At 42.8% G+C, this 22620-nt stretch overlaps 1 protein-coding gene across 1 annotated transcript in view; it reads left to right on the top strand.

Moving 5' to 3' along the window:
- Window positions 1-325: 325 nt before the first annotated feature.
- Window positions 326-22620, top strand: part of LOC115458751 — a gene marked incomplete at its 3' end in the record, with an annotated part of 102423 nt that continues 80128 nt past the window's right edge. Inside the window, exon 1 of the mRNA XM_030188564.1 lies at window positions 326-668. The remainder of the gene's footprint in view (window positions 669-22620) is intronic.

Below are 22620 nucleotides of genomic sequence, written 5' to 3'. Positions count from 1 at the left end.
ATCTATTCTACGCAGATCTCGCAAATCCCGGTCCGCTTCCCTTCACTTTCTCAGTACTAAAAAAAAATCATCTACTTTCCAGACACCAGTACCCTACCCTGCCCTGCAGGCTGCCTCTCATCACTTAGCCTAAGCCTAACGTGATTTGCGGGGGCTGGCACAGGACCGAAGGACCCCGTGTGTTGCTGGGAGTGGTAGTCCCTCCGAGAAAGGGGTTGTGCGTCCTTGGGCTGCCCGATCGTGATGAACTACAAGTCCCAGAGGCGCCCTGCCAGTGTCCATTTTTTAAGCTTTCCTGAACAGCTAGTTGTGCTGCTGTGTTTTGCTGGGGTTCTCCCCTGCTTTTCTCCCTGCAACAGTAGCCTTTTTTCAAGCTTCTAGCTGGGCACTGCACTGATCCAGCAGCCTACTTTTTTTTTTGGTTTGTTTAATGGCCTTTATAGTTTCTCTTCCCTGAATATTTCTATTTGCTCGCCGCTTTGGGTTCTGGGTATGTTCGGAAGAGAGCTGAGGATGGAGGGAAAGGCTCATGTTAGGGAAGGAAGCGAAATTCATTAAGCCTCCCCCGGGAAAGACAAAGAAACGGAGCTGCGGGAATGAAAACTGTATATTTTTTCTGACTCAGGGGAGAAGCAGGAGCCAACATGTCTGAAGAGATCTCCCTGCAGGTAAGCAGCAGGCTGCAAGCGCCTAGCTCCTCTGCCTTGTGGCCGTTTTGATGTTGGAAGATACATTTGCTTTGCTTTGATCTTCTCACCATTGTTTAAAGGTGTGTGTGTGGTTTTTTATTTTTTTTTTTGGGGGGGGGGGGGCTGGTTATTGAATAGAAATTTGAAGGAATTTTGGCATAACACACATAAAGGTAGACCTTCTAGGTACTCAAGTATGAGAAAAGTGTCTGAACAGAGATGTATTTGGTTATTATTAATTTGGATTGGTAATGTGTCACGTTGTTCCAGATTGTTTAAATAATGTGTGTGTTTTGCAAATAAGGCAGCATAACCTTGAATTCACCCCATACTGGGGATGTATGCTGCCTTTGCTCCAAGGAGTGATTTGGGGACTTATTGGCTTGACAGCACCACATGTGTCCTATCAGTCCTTCCGCGATCTCCCCTCCATCCTCTCCAGGCTTCTCCTCCGTGTTATTTCTCTGCCTTCCCCAAGACTTAGTCATGGAAACTTCCTCTACGTGTAGCTGTTCTTAAGAGCAAGTATGATCAGGGATTGAAAAGCTGACCTACTTAAAACTGAAATGAGTGTCAAATGATGGAAATGGGATCTTAATGGGTAGTGGTTCAGCAACTACCCCCTTCCCCCAATGATCTGGTGACTGTAATTTGAAATACCTGTGGGTTTTGCTGGAATAAACAATTATAATATAGGTTTTGTCTGGAAAACGATTTATGTAAATACTAGTAAAAAAGGCCTGTTTTCAAAACCAATGAAACGGGCGCTAGCATGTGGCTTTTTTTTTCTGTGTGTATGTGTCATAGAGTTATTTTGTGTGTGTGTGTGTGTGCAGGTTGTTGATGTGTGTGGTTTTTTTTTTTTGTTTTGTTTTTTGCTTGGGGGTTGGGGGATGTGCTGTGCTGTGCTGGCAAAGTGGGATGGATTGGTGTGTGGCTTTGAGGGTGTGTTTCTGTTGTATTGTGTGTGTGTGGCTTTGTCTGTCAAGGAGGTTTGTGGAGGGGGTCTTTCTGTTGGTGAAATGTAAATGTGGTTGTAGGGGGGTCAGCCTTTGCTGAGTGGTGGATTGTTTTTTCCGGGTTTTTTTTTGTGTTGTGCTGAGGCAGCAGTGTTGTTTTAGATGGGCGGAAGGTGGAGGAGCAAGTTCTTAGTCTGTTGGTATTTTTTGACGGTTTCAGGGCTGCTGTAGGGGAACGCTGGAAGAGAAATGTGCTGTGGGAAGCAGCGCCATCTTTTTCCGTTGGGCTGGGGTTCTGGGCATCCTGGAGGTGGGAGACGGCTTGCTTGAGGACGGGGATGGTTGTTTTAAGTTGGCGGAAGGGAGCGGAGCACGGTCTCGGGCCATCGGGTGGTGATCCGGTATGTTCGGTCCATTTCAGGCTGGCTGCAGGGGAATGCTGGAACATTTATGCGTTGCGGGAAGCTGCGCCGTCTTTTTCCGGGTGCTCGGGGAATCCCCGAGGTGGGAGACGGCTTGCCTGAGGCTGGTTGGGCACAGCCGCTTTAGCAAAAGGGGAAGAGGAAGGGGGTGGGGAGTTACCTGTAGCTGCGTGAGAAAACGGGTATTCTTTGTTTTGTATTATTAGTTTGCATTTCTGTTGAACAAAGAGTGGATGCCTTTTGAATGATGGAGGTGGTGCGTCGGTGTGCGGTTGTTTCGTTAGTTTGGCAGCCAGTCTCCAGCGATTCCTAGGCAGGAAAGGAGTAGGGAAACACACTCCGCGTGTTTCCCTACTCCTCCCCCTTCCTTGGTCATTGTTTGCTGCTGGCTGGGTCGCGGGTAATCCTTCCAGCTGGGCCGCAGCTTCTCCTGTTCGCCCACGTCCCAGATGGTGACGGGCACGTTGTTTTCCGGCTCCTCTGACTCCATGTCAAGCGATCCCAAATATAGTCTTTGCTATGGGCCCTCTGGCACTCTTCAGTACTGGCATTCATAGGAGCCGACTCTGTGGGTGCTTGAGCACCCCCAATATTGAGAAAATTCCTTGTATGTGTCCAGGGAGGGGTTATTTCCATTGGGCGTAGCACCCCCAATAATTTTGAAAAGTTGGCTCTTATGCTGGCATTAGGCATTAAAAAATTTCTCCCCCCCACCTCCCGGTCTATTTTTGCACATACCCACAGCAGGAATATTCTTCTCTCATTCCAGCGGTGGTTCTGTGCTCTCCGTGCTGCACAGATAATGAGCCATTCTGCTGGGGAATGCTCCTCCCTTATTGTCACGTAGTTTCCTCTGATTGGTCCGTCTTACGTTGCCTAGTGTTGCCTGGGAACGGTGTTGTGATGGTCCTTTGTGTTTCAGAATGTTGAGGGTGTTTTTTCTGATTGGTCCGTCATGCGAGGGCGGGGCAGAGAGACATGGTCAGTGTTGTGGCTTCACCACCATGAATCCATCAACCCTTCAGGGAGTGACTGAGTGACTTCAGAACGTTGAGGGTGAGTTTTATTATAGTAGATACTGGTAATTTCTCAGTTGGATTTTGTCAAGATATCCCTGTTTTAATATAGCTGGCAAAACACTTGATTTTTATCTCTAGTGACCACCTTCCTAAGTACAGGAAGTGGGATGTTATGGGTAGTGGTTCAGCAGCCCCCCCCCCCCCCCCCCCCCCCCCCCCATGATCTGGTGACTGTAATGTGATATACCTGTGGATTTTGCTGGAATAAACAATTATAATATAGGTTTTGACTTGAAAACGATTCATGCAAATATACAGAGTAGAGCAATCTGGTAGCTGTGTTAGGCTACTTTTAAAGGTAATCAATGGAAATAGAATAAGATAAAACAGAAAGGAGAATGGGACGGTTCCTTTTTTATTGGGCTGGCTTGGTGCATTTTTTGATTAGCTTTCGAGGGTAGCCCTTCTTCGTCAGATCAGAAATAAGCAAATTTTGATAAGTAACAGCATATATAAGTGAAACATCTCTTTACCTATCCACCTAACCCTTTTCTTCTCTCCCTATCTAACACTTTTACATCACTAATCATATCTATGATCCTGGAATGGCAAAACCATAACAGAACTCTGTAAGCCACAATGAGCCTGCAAATAGGTGGGAAAATGTGGGATACAAATGCAATAAATAAATAAAAGTATTTCAGTGACAGCCTGACAGGGTGAAAGGATGAGGGACTCGGGGTGAGTTAGGTGAGAGACAGGGAGGGCTGAGTGGATGAGGGACAGGGAGATATGCATGGTGATCAGAGGGTGACAAAGCAGTAGAATTTCATGGTTTATAATGGGCTAGAAAACCCAGATCTTTAAATCCTGTCTGGTGGGTGTCAAAATATTTAATCATTTTGACTTCAAAGGTCTTACGTTCCTGTATTGTTTAAAGTTTTCTTTTAGTATTCTCACCATAAAATCATTGGTACAGTGTTCTGGTTTTGTAAAGTGCTGCCCCACAGAGGTGACATCCTGGTTGGCACTGGCATTTTTCATATGATGTCTGGCTGAAGAAGAGATTTAATTTACATAGACATCATATGTCCCTCATCCACTCAACCCTCCCTGTCTCTCACTAACCCACCCAGGGCCATGCCAAGGGTCTCTGGCGCCCCCCTGCAGACTATCAGTTGGCGCCCCCCCCCCCCCCCCCCCTGTGTGGCACCACAGCGCTTATTTTCCTTTCCTGTGCCCTTGTAGTCTCCCCTCCTTCCTCCCTGATTCTAGCTTGTTCTCTCCCCCCCCACCACAGAAATTTTCTTGCCTTGTCTTTCCTTTCTTCCTGAATCCCAGCTGGTTCACTCCCAGTTCCCCCAACCTGCAGGGCCTTCAAATGCACTCTTTATCCCCATAACAGGCCCAGGCCATTACAGTAATCAAAAACAAGGGGCGATCATGTGACTTTCATGTCTTACCAAATGATGTCAGCAGAAAACAAAATATATGCGGATCCTCCAAGCAGCGCAGCGGCTCTCTCCTCTCAGCACTCCAACGGCGTCGGCAACACCCGGTCTTTGTTTTTCGAAGTTCGGTCTACGTCGACTCGAAATAACTCGACGGGACGGAGGTCAGAGACTCGGACTGCCTGCGAGGCTCCAAGGCGCGTGCCGTGCGTGGAAGAGCTGGGGCGGTGCCAAACAGCCGAGCGCTACGCACGGGAAGGCAGCAGCGCATGCGCAAAGGTGCCAACGCGGTACAGAAGAGATTTATTTTTTAAATTTTCATAACACTCGACCAATGCGGCGGCGCCCTTGAATGCAGGCGCCCCCTGCCATGCTTACCCCGCTTACTGGGTTGGCACGGTCCTGAACCCACCCCTCCCTCATCCTTTAAGACTGTCACTGAAATACTTTGATATTTCACTTATATATGCTACTAGTAAAAAAGCCCCATTTCTGATGCAAATGAAACGGGGCCTAGCAAGGTTTTCTTCAGAGTGTGCATGTGGGAGTGTGTGTGTCCCTGCCCTCTGCCCTCTGCCCTCTCTCCCTCCCCCCTCCGAGTCTAGTCCTTCAGTGTTAAGTTTCCTGCTGTACTGTGTTTGTGTTACAGAGAGAGTGAGGACGTCTCTCTCCCCTCCCCCCTCTGAGTCCTTCAGTGTTACAGAGAAAGGGATTTCGTGCTGTGCTGTTTTGGGAAACCGGATATCTCTGGCGCTTCACACTTCCGGCCGGAGGCTTCAGAACGTTGGTGGTGCCTTTTATATAAAGAGATTATTTATCAACATTTGCTTATTTCTGATCTGATGAAGAAGGGCTACCTTCGAAAGCTAATCAAAAAATGTATTAAATTAGTCCAATAAAAAAGTTATCTTATTTTCTTTTCAGTTTTATTTTATTCTATTTCTACTGATTACCTGCAAATATACTTGTAATTTCTCAATTGGATTTTCTCTCTCTCTTTTCCCCCCCCTTAGCAAGCAAGATCCCTGTTTAATATAGCTGGCAAAATATTGGATTTTATCTCTAGTGACCACCTTCCAAATCACAGGAAGTGGCTTCAATCTTCTAAGAACTAAATGATTTCCCAAAGTTTGGGAGGCTGCAGTCAGGGGGAAGCTTACTTACAAAGAGGATAAAACTAGTTACTTTCTAGATGCTCTTTAGATTATATGGAGCAGAACCAAAATATTCCCTGTATTTTGTTGCCTTCTTTTACTGGTAAATTCCCACAAGACATTATTTATTTGGATTAAGCACACACCTTTCTCAATAGTAGCTCAAGGTAGGTTATATTTAGGTACAGTAGGTGCTTCCCTATGCCTGGATGATTTACAATCTAAGATTATACTTGAGGTACTGGAGGGTTAAGTGGCTTTTCAATGTTCACAAGGAGCAGCACTGGACTTTAAACTGGGCTTCCCTGGTTGTCAGCCCAGTGCTGTAACCACTAGGCCAGGCTTCTCCAAGTTCCTTCCTTGAGGGCTGCAAGCAGACCAGGTTTTCAGACAAGCGATGTATCTCTGCCGACCGTGCACAATGTAGTCTTGGAGCATTGAGCACCACAAACGAAGTCTCTGTTTGAAGACAGATTGACAGGACTTATTTTGTTTCTACGGACTCTGTTTAAAGAACATTAAGACTCCTGAGGCAGGCCAGTTGGCAGAAACACGGCCTTGTCAAGTCGCCTCGAGTTACCACATTGTTCTGGACTAATCCAATAAAGTGGACTTTTTGTACATCGTCTAAGACCTTCATTTCTGTGTCATCTTCGCTGTGTTATTTGGTACTCCAGTAGACACCATTAGCATTGAAGAAAGTTTAGTACCCACTCAAGCCTGCATTGTTCTACTTGAAAAGTATGACTTGAACTATTCCAGCATAGATCCTGCAGTGCCAATCAGCCATTGCTGTATTAATAGCTGATGATCGAGGGTGTCAAATGCAGCTAACACATCAAAGAACGCCGTAAGATAACTAATACATTTATCCTTGACGAGCTTCATTCAGTGTGGCTGCTATCAAACCCTCCATGCAGTGTGCCCTATGGAATCAGTATTGAAACAGTTCAAGACATTTGCCTCTGCAACAGATATTCCTTAAGCTGATGAAATACCACCCTCTCAGCAATCTTTGCCAACATAGGCAGTGAAGCAACTGGGCGAAAATTGCTAAGTACAGTGGTCCCCAAAGCAGGATTCTTAATCTTAGGAGCGACAGTGAACACTTTCAGAACATCCGGTAATTGACTACTCTCCAGAGACTTGTTAATCATCACCGTCAACACAGGTACAACTGAAGCAGACATACTCCTGATAACATATGAACTACAGGGATCCTCAGCCGATCCTGTTGGACAACAAGAACTCAAGTGAGTCAACACCTCTCTTTCAGACACTGACGTAAATGTGTCCCAACAATTGTCACTCACCCCAATATGCTTACCAACAGTCACATCAGCTGGAAAAGCCTGTACTAATTATGACACCATTAAATAATTAAAATCGGTTTGAAAAAGATTTGGATAATTCCCTAAAAGAAAAGTCCATAAGCCCTGATTATAATGGAAACAAAAATGGGAGTAAGGTTTGCATCTTTATTCATTTACAGTTCATCATTAAAACATTTCATGATTTAAGTTTGGGCTGATATGTGTGGTAACTTGTATGAGAGTGGGCTTGGAAACCCTGATAGACGGAGCCACACAATGGGTTAAAGGTGAATATAAATTACTCTATGAACACGCATGTTTGAATTCCGTTACCGTTTTCCTCTCCACCACCTCCCGCTGGAGGGCATTCCAAGCATCCACCACTCTCTCCAAGGTACCGCATGTTAATGGCTATTTTAAGGATATGCTGGGCATTCCCCTTCCCCGCTACTTGTGTTAAATTTGCACTAGGCTGCAATAACAGCAAAATCTAGTGCACTTTAGTTAAAGGGCCCCTTTATTTGTTAAAATGTTCACCTTTGAATGGTCATTCTGATTTGTGTTTTTGTGCCTTTGCTTTCCTGCATGAGGTTCTTATGAACACCAGCACAGCAACCTCTACACCTTATTAAGAATTAAAAATCACAGTATAAACGAGACCAAATTATTTTAACTTTTAAATATCAAACATATTTTTAATACTATAGTTTTTAGTATTTTTATTATATTTTATAAATTTAAATAATACACAACCAACAAGGCTTGAAAAGTCTATAGTGTGGAAACAAGGAAACCCCCCCCCCCCAACAACAAAACGGAAATCTAAACCATTGTATTATTGCTGTCAATAATTGTTGAGGATCCAATAAAGATTGTTAGCAAGAAATATTCTTCAGTTGATAAAAGGCATAGCCAATGCAAAGGTTATTCCTATGAATAATTTAAAATGCAGCACAAATTATTAAAATGAAATAGAACAGGAAAAGGTTTCCACCTGTTTGGCAGCCAAATTGGGAAGGAAATGTAGGAAAGAAAAGTGTCCCTAATTCCAACTCTTCAGGAGGCAAAAGTAAGTTTTCATGTTTATTTATTTGTTAATCCTTATTTTAATTTAAAAAAAATGCAATTTACAAACATATTCAGTCCATGGGAAGCTTGCCAGGTGCACTTGGCCTGCATTGGCCGCTGTCGTGGACAGGATGCTGGGCTTGATGGACCCTTGATCTTTTCCGAGTGTGGCATTACTTATGTACTCCGTGAAAAAATACTTCCTGACATTATTTTTTAGTGTGCCCCCCTTCAATCTCATTTCATATTTGCTAAATTGCTCTTAACAATGGACAGAGCAGAGTGGTGTACAGATTACAATATATCAAGGAAAGGAACTCCATTAATTGACAGGAAAGAAACACAAACGCACCAAAGACGAAGGGGAGAGACAGGAGAATGCTCAGATTTCTAATGTTTGTAAAACATGATTCTTTATAATCCGACAGCTCCGTGCTATTCGCCATTACTTCTGTACCAATATTTTTCACTCCCTTTATTCTTTCACTGCTAACTACAAGACTGGACTACTGCAATATTATTTATCTGGGTTGTACAGACTACTATCAAAAGGCTCCAGTCTCTCCAAAATATAGCTATTTATCTATTCTGCCATGCTCATCGTTACGACCATACATCATCATACTTCAAAAATATCACTGGCTTCCAGTTCATCAGCATATTCTCTTTAAACTTCTAGTCCTTACGTACAAATCTTATAGAATCGGTGTCCGGTATTATTTGTTCCCCCTTACCATTCCTTATTCCCCAGCCCGTCTCCTCCGTTTACTTAATGACCATCGGTTGGTACTTCTTGGCCCAAAATCTGCCCAGTTAGAGTCTGCTCGCCATTGTGATTTATTTTTTGCAGCCCCCTCTCATTGGAATTCCCTTCCGCCTGACATCCATGCTGAGACTTCTTTTAAAACACTTAAAGCAAAACTTAAGGCATGGCTCTTTGTTAAAGCTTTAGACATAGTATGATGTTTTGGCAATCATTCTTTATTTCTGTTCTTTTCTTGTTGGTCAGACGAAGAGAATGTTCAAAGTGAGACTGTCTGAACATAAACATGCCATAACATCTGGAAAAATTCATATGCCTTTAGCTAAGCATTGCACAGAAAAAAATCATGCCTTTGCAGAGTTGCAATGTGTGATTATAGAATATCTGGAACCTAATGGCAGAAGAGGAGATATACAGTGGTGGAAATAAGTATTTGATCCCTTGCTGATTTTGTAAATTTGCCCACTGACAAAGACATGAGCAGCCCATAATTGAAGGGTAGGTTATTGGTAACAGTGAGAGATAGCACATCACAAATTAAATCCGGAAAATCACATTGTGGAAAGTATATGAATTTATTTGCATTCTGCAGAGGGAAATAAGTATTTAATCCCTCTGGCAAACAAGACCTAATACTTGGTGGCAAAACCCTTGTTGGCAAGCACAGTGGTCAGACGTCTTCTGTAGTTGATGATGAGGTTTGCACACGTCAGGAGGAATTTTGGTCCACTCCTCTTTGCAGATCATCTCTAAATCATTAAGAGTTCTGGGCTGTCGCTTGGCAACTCGCAGCTTCAGCTCCCTCCATAAGTTTTCAATGGGATTAAGGTCTGGTGACTGGCTAGGCCACTCCATGACCCTATTGTGCTTCTTCCTGAGCCACTCCTTTGTTGCCTTGGCTGTATGTTTTGGGTCATTGTCGTGCTGGAAGACCCAGCCACGACCCATTTTTAAGGCCCTGGCGGAGGGAAGGAGGTTGTCACTCAGAATTGTACGGTACATGGCCCCATCCATTCTCCCATTGATGCGGTGAAGTAGTCCTGTGCCCTTAGCAGAGAAACACCCCCAAAACATAACATTTCCACCTCCATGCTTGACAGTGGGGACGGTGTTCTTTGGGTCATAGGCAGCATTTCTCTTCCTCCAAACACGGCGAGTTGAGTTCATGCCAAAGAGCTCAATTTTTGTCTCATCTGACCACAGCACCTTCTCCCAATCACTCTCGGCATCATCCAGGTGTTCACTGGCAAACTTCAGACGGGCCGTCACATGTGCCTTCCGGAGCAGGGGGACCTTGCGGGCACTGCAGGATTGCAATCCGTTATGTCGTAATGTGTTACCAATGGTTTTCGTGGTGACAGTGGTCCCAGCTGCCTTGAGATCATTGACAAGTTCCCCCCTTGTAGTTGTAGGCTGATTTCTAACCTTCCTCATGATCAAGGATACCCCACGAGGTGAGATTTTGCGTGGAGCCCCAGATCTTTGTCGATTGACAGTCATTTTGTACTTCTTCCATTTTCTTACTATGGCACCAACAGTTGTCTCCTTCTCGCCCAGCGTCTTACTGATGGTTTTGTAGCCCATTCCAGCCTTGTGCAGGTGTATGATCTTGTCCCTGACATCCTTAGACAGCTCCTTGCTCTTGGCCATTTTGTAGAGGTTAGAGTCTGACTGATTCACTGAGTCTGTGGACAGGTGTCTTTCATACAGGTGACCATTGCCGACAGCTGTCTGTCATGCAGGTAACGAGTTGATTTGGAGCATCTACCTGGTCTGTAGGGGCCAGATCTCTTACTGGTTGGTGGGGGATCAAATACTTATTTCCCTCTGCAGAATGCAAATAAATTCATATACTTTCCACAATGTGATTTTCCGGATTTAATTTGTGATGTGCTATCTCTCACTGTTACCAATAACCTACCCTTCAATTATGGGCTGCTCATGTCTTTGTCAGTGGGCAAACTTACAAAATCAGCAAGGGATCAAATACTTATTTCCACCACTGTATCTAGGGAAAAGAAAAGGGCACGTTCCCGTGTAACACAGCCAGCTGCTAACTATGCCAAAACATTTCACAAGACCCCACAGTCATTCATAAAGGAAAAATATTCAACATAAAGGACTATTTTACATGCTCATCTTCCAATGTGGTATATATCATTCAGTGTAAGACATGTAACGAAGGATGCTATATTGGAGAAACAGGCCAGATGCTTAAGACAAGATTCAATCTACACAGACATCACATGAAAATAGCCGGTGCCAGTCAGGCCCCCACCCCTGTGGGCCAACACTTCACAAGACCAGAACACTGCACCAATGATTTCACAGTAAGAATACTGAAAGGTAATTTTAAAACAATACAGGAACGTAAGACCTTTGAAATAAGAATGATTGAATATTTTGACACCCAACAAACAGGACTTAATAAGGATCTGGGTTTTCTAACTCATTATAAAACATAAAGCTGTATTTCTCTGTTTATTACCCTCCTCTCACCTACCAACACCCATTCTGTTAGACTATCAATGAAATGCTTTGATGTCCCCATGCATACCCCCACCCTCCCACTGTGTCAGACAAAGTAATGCTTTGATGATTCTCTCATATACTATCTGCTACCTCATTTGCTTATTTCCATTCTGAGGAAGAAGGCCAACCTTCGAAAGCTAATCAAGAAATGTATTAAGTTATGTCCAATAAAAAAGGTATCATCTTATTTTCTTTTCCATGTTTTATTTTGTTTGATTTCTATTGATAACCTTTAAGAGTGGACTAACACGGCTACCACACCTCTTTACTTACAAACTGTATCTCCCAAAGGATTAAATGGACCTATGGAATGGGAGGCATTTTATTGAATGATATTATACATTTTTATTTTTGTTACATTTGTACCCCGCGCTTTCCCACTCATGGCAGGCTCAATGCGGCTTACATGGGGCAATGGAGGGTTGTGACTTGCTCAGAGTCACAAGGAGCTGCCTGTGCCTGAAGTGGGAATTGAACTCAGTTCCTCAGTTCCCCAGGACCAAAGTCCACCACCCTAACCACTAGGCCACTCCTCCACTCCAGTTCCTCCAATTTTGAAATGTTCCTCTCTTCTATCAGAGAAATAAATGTTTTCTGTCTGCTAGGTTGTGATTGCTTTAAGATTGAGCAGGCTAGCAATGGTGTTGGTGAGTGATGTCATCTATGGGTCTAGTTTCTCTGAAGGCATCTCATACAAACGTTAGCCATTTTGAGCACATTGTTTGCTATGGATAATTTGTAAAGCAGTTTTTATGCACTGCTATATATTTCTTCTGATGAAGATAGCGAAACAGAAGGATTTCCTACTGTCGAGAAACAAGGAAATTGGACATTTTCTGCCAGAAGGATAATATAAATTGGACACTTTAATTTTGGAGAAACCCCACAGATTGTGAAAATCCTATGAGGCTGCACTTCTGTCAGGACAATTTGGATGTTCTGAGCTAAGTAACGTTTACTTTTTGTCAGAATTAGAATCCATTCATTAGTAAGGATGGAAGTTTAAGCAATTCTAGCAATATTATAATAGTTTTTGCTCTATTTTGAGTTTTCTTTACTTGCGAGAAGGCTTCTCCTTTTGAATGAGGATTTTAGCCTAGTGAGGGATTGCTAATTAGTGTCTATTTGGGTGATTTATATTCATAGTGATATTTAGTGTTGTGGGTATTTGGATCTGTATTGTGTTAAATTGTGTTACCCTCCCTTCTGTTTTTTAAACACAGACTTTTCTCCCACTTCTTTAGAATTTTTGAAATATTCTGGGAGTTTTTCTCTGTGTTTTTTTCGGAAGGTGGTGGAAGCCTGTGATGGTAATATTTACAGTGGAGCATAAAAGTCAGGCTCCCTGTTACACTGAGGCTATTTTTTAAAATTTAATATATTTTATCCTTCAGATCTGAATCCCCAGTGTGACACTATATTGGAGTGATGTGTTTGATAGTTTCTTTGCTCTCACATACAGAGCCACTCCTCCATCTCTTCGGCCCTCTCTATCCTTCCTAAAAAGATTATAGCCCTGTATGGTCACATCCCATTCATGAGAATCGTTGAACCATGTTTCCGTAATAGCAACAATATCCAAGTTTTCTTCAAACTTAGACTACAAGCTTTCCATGCGCCTGGGTGGTTTTCTATATGTACATGACCTTTCTCTCTGCCATCATGTTTATTCTGGGGGTGACCTTTCCGAAATCACCTGTTTTCTTTTGTTACCCCCACCCTCTAGTTTATATTTCAACGTTTTATTATAATTAAAGCATAGCAGTACAATATAAACTTCATAACTGATAGGTGTACAATTTTTAAAAACAACCAGTATTCTGCTGTAGTACGAGTGAACAGCTAACATCCCCAAGAAAATGTAAAGTCCCGTACCTAATTACCTACTCCCCATTCCCCTCTCCCTCAACCTCCCCCCACCCTCTAATTTAAATATCTAGAAACATACTGTCTGAAGGATCCCCACAATAAACATGAAAGGGGAGGTGCTACTGTTGGGAGATTTCAATTTGTCTGATCTGGATTGGAATGTCCCGTCTGCGGAATCGGAAAGAAGTAGGGAGATTGTGGATGCCTGTCAAAATGCCTTGCTCAGACAAATGGTGACGGAACCCACGAGGGAAGAGCTGATGCTGGATCTAGTGGTCACTAGGAGGTAGTGTTTCCAATATCCGGGCGGGTGCCCACCTATGTAATAGCGATCATTACACTGTATGGTTTGATATAAGAAGGCGGAGTGCGGACGCACAAAACTCAAAGTACTGGATTTCAGACATACTGATTTTGATAAAATGGGGGAATACCTGAAGAAGGAGCTGTTTGCGTGGGAAGGCATAGGCAAAGTGGAAAAAAACAGTGGACCAAGCTAAAGGCTGCTATAAATATGGTGACTGATCTTTTTGTGAGGAAAGTAAACAAAAACAAGAGAAGCAGGAAGCCTATATGGTTCTCCAAAAAAGTAGCTGAAAAAATAAGAGCAATAGAGGCTTTGTTCAAGAAATACAAAAGAACACAACAGGAGGATCACGGAAAAGATTATCGGATTAAACTCAAAGAAACAAAGAGGGAAATACGGCTAGCAAAAGTGCAAGCGGAAGAAAAAGTGGCTAAAGATGTAGAGAGAGGTGACAAGACCTCTTTCAGATATATTGGAGAAAGGAGTAGAGATAGGAATGGAATTGCGAGACTGAAAGATAATGAGAATGGCTATGTGGAGAGCGATGAAGTTAAAGCGAACGTGCTAAACAATTATTTCTCTTCGGTGTTCACGGAGGAAAATCCTGGAGAAGGATCGCGGTTGGCTGCCGAGGGAACGTCTGGGAATGGAGTGGATACTTCATTGTTTATGGAAGAAAGAATTTATAAACAGCTGGAGAATCTGAAGGTGCACAAAACTATGGTGCCGGAAGGGATATATCCCAGGATTCTGAAGGAGCTCAGACAGGTCCTGGTGGGACCTCTTAAAGATTTATTTAATAGATCTTTAGAGACTGGAGTTCCGCGAGATTGGAGACGAGCGGATGTGGTCCCTCTTCACAAAATTGGAGACAGGGAAGAAGTGGGAAACTACAGACAAGTAAGTCTCACATTGGTGATAGGAAAAATAATGGAGTCGCTGCTGAAATAAAGGATAGTTAACTTTCTAGAAGCTGACGGGTTACAGGACCCGAGGCAACATGGCTTTACCAAAGGAAAATCCTGCCAAACGAATCTTACTTCTTTGACTGGGTGACCAAAGAACTGAAAGCCCACCTCTTTAACATTGCTTTTGACTCGTAACCACTTGTAACCACTCGCCTCCACCTACCCTCTTCTCTTCCTTCCCGTTCACATTAATTGATTTGATTTGCTTACTTTATTTATTTTTTGTCTATTAGATTGTAAGCTCTTTGAGCAGGGACTGTCTTTCTTCTATGTTTGTGCAACGCTGCGTATGCCTTGTAGCGCTATAGAAATGCTAAATAGTAGTAGTAGTACGTGTGCTAGATTTAACCTACTTGGACTTCAGCAAAGCCTTTGATACGGTCCCCCACAGAAGACTCATGAATAAGCTGAAAGGGTTGAACTTAGGACAGAAAGTGGTGAACTGGATAAGAAACTGGTTGACCGACAGGTGGCAAAGGGTGGTGGTAAATGGAATCAGCTCGGAGGAAAGGAAGGTGAGCAGTGGAGTACCTCGGGGGTCGGTGCTGGGGCTTATTCTGTTTAACATATTTGTGGGAAATATTGCTGAAGGGTTGGAAGGAAAGGTGTGCCTTTTTGTGGATCACACAAAAATAGCCAATAGAGTGGATACCCTGGAAGGAGTAGAAATGATGAGAAGGGATCTCAGAATGTTAGAAGAATGGTCGAGGGTCTGGCAGTTAAAATTTAATGCGAAGAAGTGTAGAGTGATGCACTTGGGGTGCAGAAACCCAAAAGAGAGATACTGGATAGGAGGGGAGAGATTAGTAAGCTCGATTCAGGAGAGAGATCTTGGGGTGTTGGTGTCTGAGGTTTCCAAAGGTGAAGAAACAAGGCGACGGCCGTGGCCAGAAGGATGCTAGGCTGTGTAGAGAGGGGCATAACCAGCAGAAGAAAGGAGCTGTTGATGCCCCTCTACAAGTCGTTGGTGAGGCCCCACTTGGAATATTGTGTTCAGTTTTGGAGGCCGTATCTTGTTAAAGATGTAAAAAGACTGGAAGCGGTTGCAAAGAAAAGCTACAAAAATGGTATGGGATTTGCATTGCAAACCGTACGAGGAGAGACTTGCTTACCTGAACATGTAAACCTTGGAGGAAAGGAGAAACAGGGGTGACATGATACAGATGTTCAAATATTTGAAAGGTATTAATCCGCAAATGAACTTTTTTCAGAGACGGGAAGGCGGTAGAACTAGAGGACATGAATTGAGGTTGAAGGGGGGCAGACTTAGGATTAATGGCAGGAAGTATTTTTTCACGGAGAGGGTGGTGGATATGTGGAATGCCGGAGGTGGTGGAGATGAAAACGGTAATGGAATTCATGCGTGGGATAAACACAAATCCAGTTTAGAAGGAATGGATCTATGGAATCTTAGCGGAGATTGGGTGGTGACGCAGGTAATTGGGGAAACAAAACGGGAGCTGGGCAGACTTCTACGGTCTACGCCCTGATCATGACTGAATAGATAGGGATGAACTGGTGTGTAAATTTTAAGGGGCTTCGACATTAGCTTCATAACTTAGTACAAGAACAGTACTGGGCAAACTTCTACAGTCTGTGCCCTGAGAAAGGCAAGGACAAATCAAACTCTGGTATACGTATAAAGTAACACATACCATGTAAAATGAGTTTATCTTGTTGGGCAGACTAGATGGATTGTACAGGTCTTATCTGCTGTCATTTACTATGTTACTATGATAGCTCTCCTTTCTATGATCTCTGCTGTCCTGTATAAATTTGTAGTTGCTTTCAGTTTTCTTGAACTTTTATTGTATTGTAAACCACCGAGTACTGGCAGTCGGTAATGGCGGCATAGCAAGTCTTAAATCGGTATAAACCATAAGGAAAGAATAGGAAAGACGAAGGAAAAAAGCTTTAATGACTGTGGACCCCTGTAAGCCTGTCTGAATAGCCAGGTTTTTAATTCTGCTTTAAAACTTAACTCAAGGATACTACAAACAGGGAGTGGTAGGCTATTCCAGATGTGAGGCTCAAGAAAGAAGAAAGCCCTTCGCCTAGTCAGCGAACCCAGGTCCAGTCACTTAGGCTGTGTTGCTGTTCAACATACAAGCTTTGCATAAATCTGCAATAGTCTGCCAGGATTTTCCTCAGACTTTTACCTTTATCCAGTCTACTGTTAACCCAGTGGAGTTACTAATTGTTATATTTGTGTGTATAATCTGTTTGCTTGTTCCCAGCCTCCGAGTGAGAGAAGTCTGCCAGTAGAACTCTTTTTCCAATATTATTTATTTATCGTGAACATTTATATCCCACATAATCCCACCAAGGCAGGCTCTATGTGGCTTACAACGTTGTAGGAAAAGTACAATATAATAATTCGTATGCAAGACAGAGTAGAGAATAGAGGAGGGGAAGAGAGGGGGTCAACAGGGGAGAAGAATGAGGGAATGCATGGGATCAAGCAGGAGTAGAGTAAGAACGATCACACAGGTAAGTCTTTAGAGGTTTATTGAACAGACTGTGTTCGGCTGTCTCTTTTAACGTTGATGGTAGAGCGTTCCAGAAACGGGGGCAAGTGTAGCTGAACAAAGAGGCAAAGAGCAGCTTATATCTTAAGTTCCTTCAGTTAGGAAAGTGGAGAGTGAGATAGGTGCAGGAGGACTTCACTGAATCCCTGGGTGGGAGGTCGATAAGGCTAAACATATAGGCTGGGGCCTCCCCGTAGACAATCTTGTGAACGAGAACACAGACTTTGAATTCAATTTGTTCTTTGATCCGGGAGCCAGTGGAGCTTTTCACAGAGGGGCTTCGCTGCCTCAAACCGCGATTTGCCAAATAGCAGTCGCGCCTCCGTGTTCTGTGCAGTCTGAAGTTTTTAAAGGATGTGTTCTTTGAAACCAGTATAAATTCCATGCAGTAGTCGAAGTGGCTTAAGACGAGGGAATGGATTAGCGTCCTGAACAGGTCAAAAGGGAGGAACTGCTTGATACGCTTAAGGGACCTCATGGAAAGGAGCAGGCGCTTTGTGATGGACAAAACTTGGAGCTCAGGAGTCAAGTGGGGGTCCAGAATGACCCCAAGGAGTCTCATACTGGCAGCGACAGGAATGGTGATGTTCTGCGCAGTAACTGAGCCCGGTATGGACTTGTTAAACTGGGAGGAGAGGATGAGGCACTGCGTTTTTTCCTGGTTGAGTTTAAACTTAAATGTGCTAGCCCAGTTAGTCATGATGGTGAGGCTGTATTCAAGGCCAAACCCAAAGTCCTATAAACAACTTGAGCTTTACTCTGGTTAGTAAAGGTGGTGTGTGTGGGGGGGGGGGGGGGTGCTGAATTTGTACAGGAAAATAGAGAGGCTTAAGAGCCACAGATTCCAGCCATTCATTTAACTTTTCTGTCTAGCATTTTCTAGTGATCTCTCTTGGTTACTTTTGGGTTTTTTTTCTTTCCTTGATCCCTTTCTGTTTCCATTTCTGTCCGGTGTTTGCATCTGTTTTTCTCTCTTGACACGCTGTGGGGCTGTCTCAGACATACTTTTACCGTAGTTCACATGTCGCCAGCTACTCTGGCACAGCTGCTTTCACACACACACACCCCTTGCTGTCACTGCCTTACTGATTTTCATCCTCGCACACCTCTGTAGGCTGCTTTCTGGAACTCTTTCTCCCTCTTCAACCCTTCATATGCCTCTACTGCTTGAAGGCTTGATTTCCATTTTTCAGTGGGCTTTTTAGTTGTTCGGGCCTTTTTTTTTTTTTTGGAAGGAGGTGAGGGTTGATCCAACAGCTTCTTTCTCATCCTTACTCCAGCAAAGTCGGAGCTACCCATGGATTCATTGCCTTCTTCCCCCCACCCCAGCCTTCAATTTTATTTCTTTCTAACACAAAGGAAGTTAGAAAGAATTATACAAAGTCAAAAGGGCAAAATAACCCTTGAAAAATTGAATGGAATGAAATACCACTTGGCATGTGGGGGAAAACCTGTAAATAGACACATCAGGTTTGAAAATGGGTCAGATTGGACCAGTAATTCAGGAGAAATTAATCCCCCCAAAATGGCCCAGTGCATTTCTGTGGGACAAGGAGTACCAGCTTTTGCAGAATAGAAACTTGAGAACATAAGAGTCTCCATACTCCTGTTCCTAACAGTGGCCAGTCCAGGTCACAAGTACCTGGCAGAGTCCTAAAAAGTAGCAAGGTTCCATGTTACTTAACCGTGGGGATATGCAGTGGGTTGCTCCAGGTCTACCTTAATGACAGCTTATGAATTTTTCCTCCAGGAATTTATCCAAGCCTCTTTTAAACCTAGCTAGATTAACCCCTTTTACCACATTCTCTTAATAATGGCTTATGGACTTTTCTTTTAGGGAATTATCCAAACCTTTTTCAAACCTGTGCTTTTACCACAATTCTCTGGCACCGAATTCCAGAGTTTAATTACATGTTGACTGAAGAAATATTTTCTCTGATTTGTGTTAAATTTACTACATTAATAGCCCCCTAGTCCTAGTATTTTTGGAAAGAATAAATAAGTGATTCACGTCTACCCTAGCCGCTTTAGCATGTCTTTGTAGGGAAGATGCCCCATCCACTTTATCATTTTCATCGCCCTTCTCTGTACCTTTTCTAATTCTGCTATATCTTTTTTGAGATGCGGTGACCAGAACTGCACACAGTATTCAAGCAGGCTCATTTTCAAAGCACTTAGCCTCCCAAAGTGCTTTGAAAATATGCCTCAAGGTGTGGTTGCACCATGGAGTGCTAAAAAGGCATTATAACATTATTTTTGTTTTCCATTCTTTTCCTAATGATGCCTATCATTCTATTTGCTTTCTTAGCTGTCGCTGCACACTGAGCAGAAGGTTTCAACATATCATCAACGATGACACCTAGATCCTTTTCCTTGTCAGTGACTCCTAATGTGGAACCTTGAATCATATAGCATCACATTGCCCTTGCTCGCATTAAATGCCATCTGCCATTTGGATTCCTAGTCTCGTAAGATCTTCTTGCAATTTTTCACAATCCTCTTGCAATTTAACAACTGTGAATAACTTTTGTGTCATCGGCAAATTTAATTACCTCACTAGTTATTCCCACCTCTAGATTATTTTATAAATATATTAAAAAACAGCAGTCCCAGCACAGACCCCTGGGGAACCCCACTATATCTGGCCTTCTCCATTGAGAATACTGACAATTTAACCCTACTCACTGTTTTATGCCTTTTTAACCAGTTTTTAATCCACAATAGGACATTACCTCCTATCCCATGACTTTCTAATTTCCTCAGGAGTCTTTCATGACTTTGTTTTCCATATTATCTGACTTTTTATTTATCCGACAACGGATTGGTCCCGTTTAGGTCAGATAATCAAGACTTTACTGTAGTGGGTCTGTGCACCCATCTGAAGTTCTTTCTTAAAGTTGTCAGGGTAGCGTAGATTGTAAAAATGGAAAAGTGAGAAAATGTGTATTGTAATTCGTTATGCTTTATTTGGCATATATATATTTAAAATAAAAAAGTTGTGTCGGAGTTCCACTCTAACCAGTCAACAATTCCAGCCTTTTTTCCTTAACTGCATGCCCACAAAGGTGAAAATGCTTTGCACACTTTGGACCTCAAGAGAGCCTTGGTCTTCAACCTGGAATACAAAAGTCAACTTAGCATTTTGGTTTTTGATCCAAACAGGATTTGGGCTGCCTTTCCAGCTGGCTAACAGACTGCATTTCCTTCAAATGCCCAGATCAGCCTCCATTGAAGGAGATATGCGGGATGGAACAAGATTTTCAGTCCACACATTCACATCTTGGTATTACTTAGAATAGGACTCCCAACACGATAATAGCCAATATGAAAAAATGATTGAAATCATAAAACAGTGTGTTGCCACCAAAATATATTGGTGTCTGCCTGTAGCAGCACCATTTGTTGTGCTCTTTTTCCATTTTTATTTCTGTTGAAGCTAGGGTGTCCCATGCATGATGGCTCACATTCCTGCTAGTTCTTGGAGAAAACAGTTACTTACCTATAGCAGGTGTTCTTCAAGGACAGCAGGTCTTGAATCCTCAAACTCTTCCACCTTCTCAAGCGGTTGTAGATTGAGGCGGTCCCACACAACAACGGCACACGTTCATGTTGAGATGACCCAAGTGCATCTAGGAAAAGTTGCTGGGATACTGTTTCCCACATGGGGCGCTGTTTGTGATGTTACCCCATGTGTGAGGATTCAAGTCTGTCTGTTTCCTCAGAACACCTGCTACAGGTAAGTTACTTTAGTTTTGTGGGAATTTTGTGGCTTTCAATGTCCAAGGGGGAAGCCACTGCTTGCCCCAGGATTGGTAGCATGGAATGTTGCTACTAATTGAGATTCTTCATGGAGTCTTGTACTCTTTAGGATTCCAGAATCTTGCTATTCTTTGGAGTTCTATATGGAATGTTGCTACTAATTGGATTTCTGCCAGATATTTGTGACCTGGATTGGCCACTGTTGGAAGCAGGATACTGGGCTACATGGACCATTGGTCTGACCTAGTATGACTGCTCTTACATTCTTAAGAGTCACTTGGAGCTGAGAGATTTCATCAACTCTATGTTGCTCTGCTAGAGGGGTAAAAGTCTATGCTGGGGCTAAGGCATTGCTTGTGACTGTTGTCATGATTTGTGAATTTTAAAAGCCAGTTACTGTAGGTGATAAAATTATGGTGAAAATCGGTTGCAACTGAAAAAAAAAGGACTCTCTGCATGGCTTTCTTTTCTCCTGAGTGAATGGACGTGTAGGAGTCTTGGGGGAAGGTGAGAGGTTTTCTTATTCTTCAAGCCTATCTCTCGATAACAAGATACTGGAATGAGAAGGGATTAGACTGAGAGCTGAAAGCTAATACAAGGAGAGGGGCAGCAGAACCAAGTTCAGCTTTGCTGAGCAAGATCTATTTACCCTCCCTTTCAGACGAGTAGAGAGCACTTTTCAGCTGAAGACAGCTGGAATGTATTCTTGGGAAGAGTATGGCTTTAAAATATATATGTGTATATGTATTAAATCTATTCAACTTAAAGGGATAACAAACTACACAAAACTAAAGTGAACCCAAAAAGAACACAGTCTTCATCCCTTCTGACCCTCCACATATACCTCATTCAATCACTATACAACCTTGTATTTGCTATCAACTGACTGGGCAGACGCCTTAACGATACTATGTAAGCCACATTGAGCCTGCAAATAGGTGGGAAAATGTGGGATACAAATGCAACAAACAAACAAATAAATAAATTGTAGTTAGAAAATTTTTTTAGTACTGCCACCTAATTCACAAGGAAAACCCTTGTAAAGCAATATTAAACCAAGTTGACCTCAAATCTCCCAATAGGGGCAAAACCAAAGGTAATGAAATATTCCACTATCATAAATGGGAGTCGGGTATTATCATTGGTCATAAATAGGGTGGAAGGAGACCCTCTGGAGTCTTACTACAATGGTGTGATCTTCTTCTCCTGAAGCAGCAATTTTTTTGCAAAACGAGGCGCTCTTGTTGAGGTAGGAGTTTCTTTGCAGACATGTTTGTGTCCAGTGTAAGCTCTTCTGAGCAGGGACCGTCCGTAGTTATTAATTTGTACAGCGCTGCGTAACCCTAGTAGCGCTCTAGAAATGTTTAGTAGTAGTAGTAGTGAACCGGCAGTGCACTGCATAAGTTTGAAAGATCAGATTATGACCAGCAGGATCTACATTAAGCCATTTTGAGGATGTTTGAGATATAGAGGATCGGAGGTTTTTCCAGCTAAGTGATTTGTTAGGGGTTGTTGGGGGTTTTGAGCTGTTCTTTGTAACTCTTGCCTCCTCCCCTTTTTTTTTTTTCTTGTGATTTCTTTTCTTTCTTTATAGGCGGTTACCTTGCTAGCTTTGAGGGGGTTCCTGTGGGCATATTTTTTGCGTTTTTTCTTTTTGGTTTTGGATATATATTTCAAATTTTTTGAGTATTAGATCTATTTATATTTTTACATGTGCTTTCACCTTATTCTTATGTGCAAGGTGTAAGGGGTTTTTTTTTAATCAGTAATTTTTCTCCTTGATATAGGAGGTTTTTTTTTTTGTGCAGATTCTTTTTTT

Source organism: Microcaecilia unicolor, unplaced genomic scaffold (genome assembly GCF_901765095.1).
Source record: "Microcaecilia unicolor unplaced genomic scaffold, aMicUni1.1, whole genome shotgun sequence".
NCBI lineage: Eukaryota > Metazoa > Chordata > Amphibia > Gymnophiona > Siphonopidae > Microcaecilia > Microcaecilia unicolor.
The sequence above is the reverse complement of the archived record's forward strand: the minus strand, read 5'-3'. Positions and strand labels throughout refer to the sequence as shown.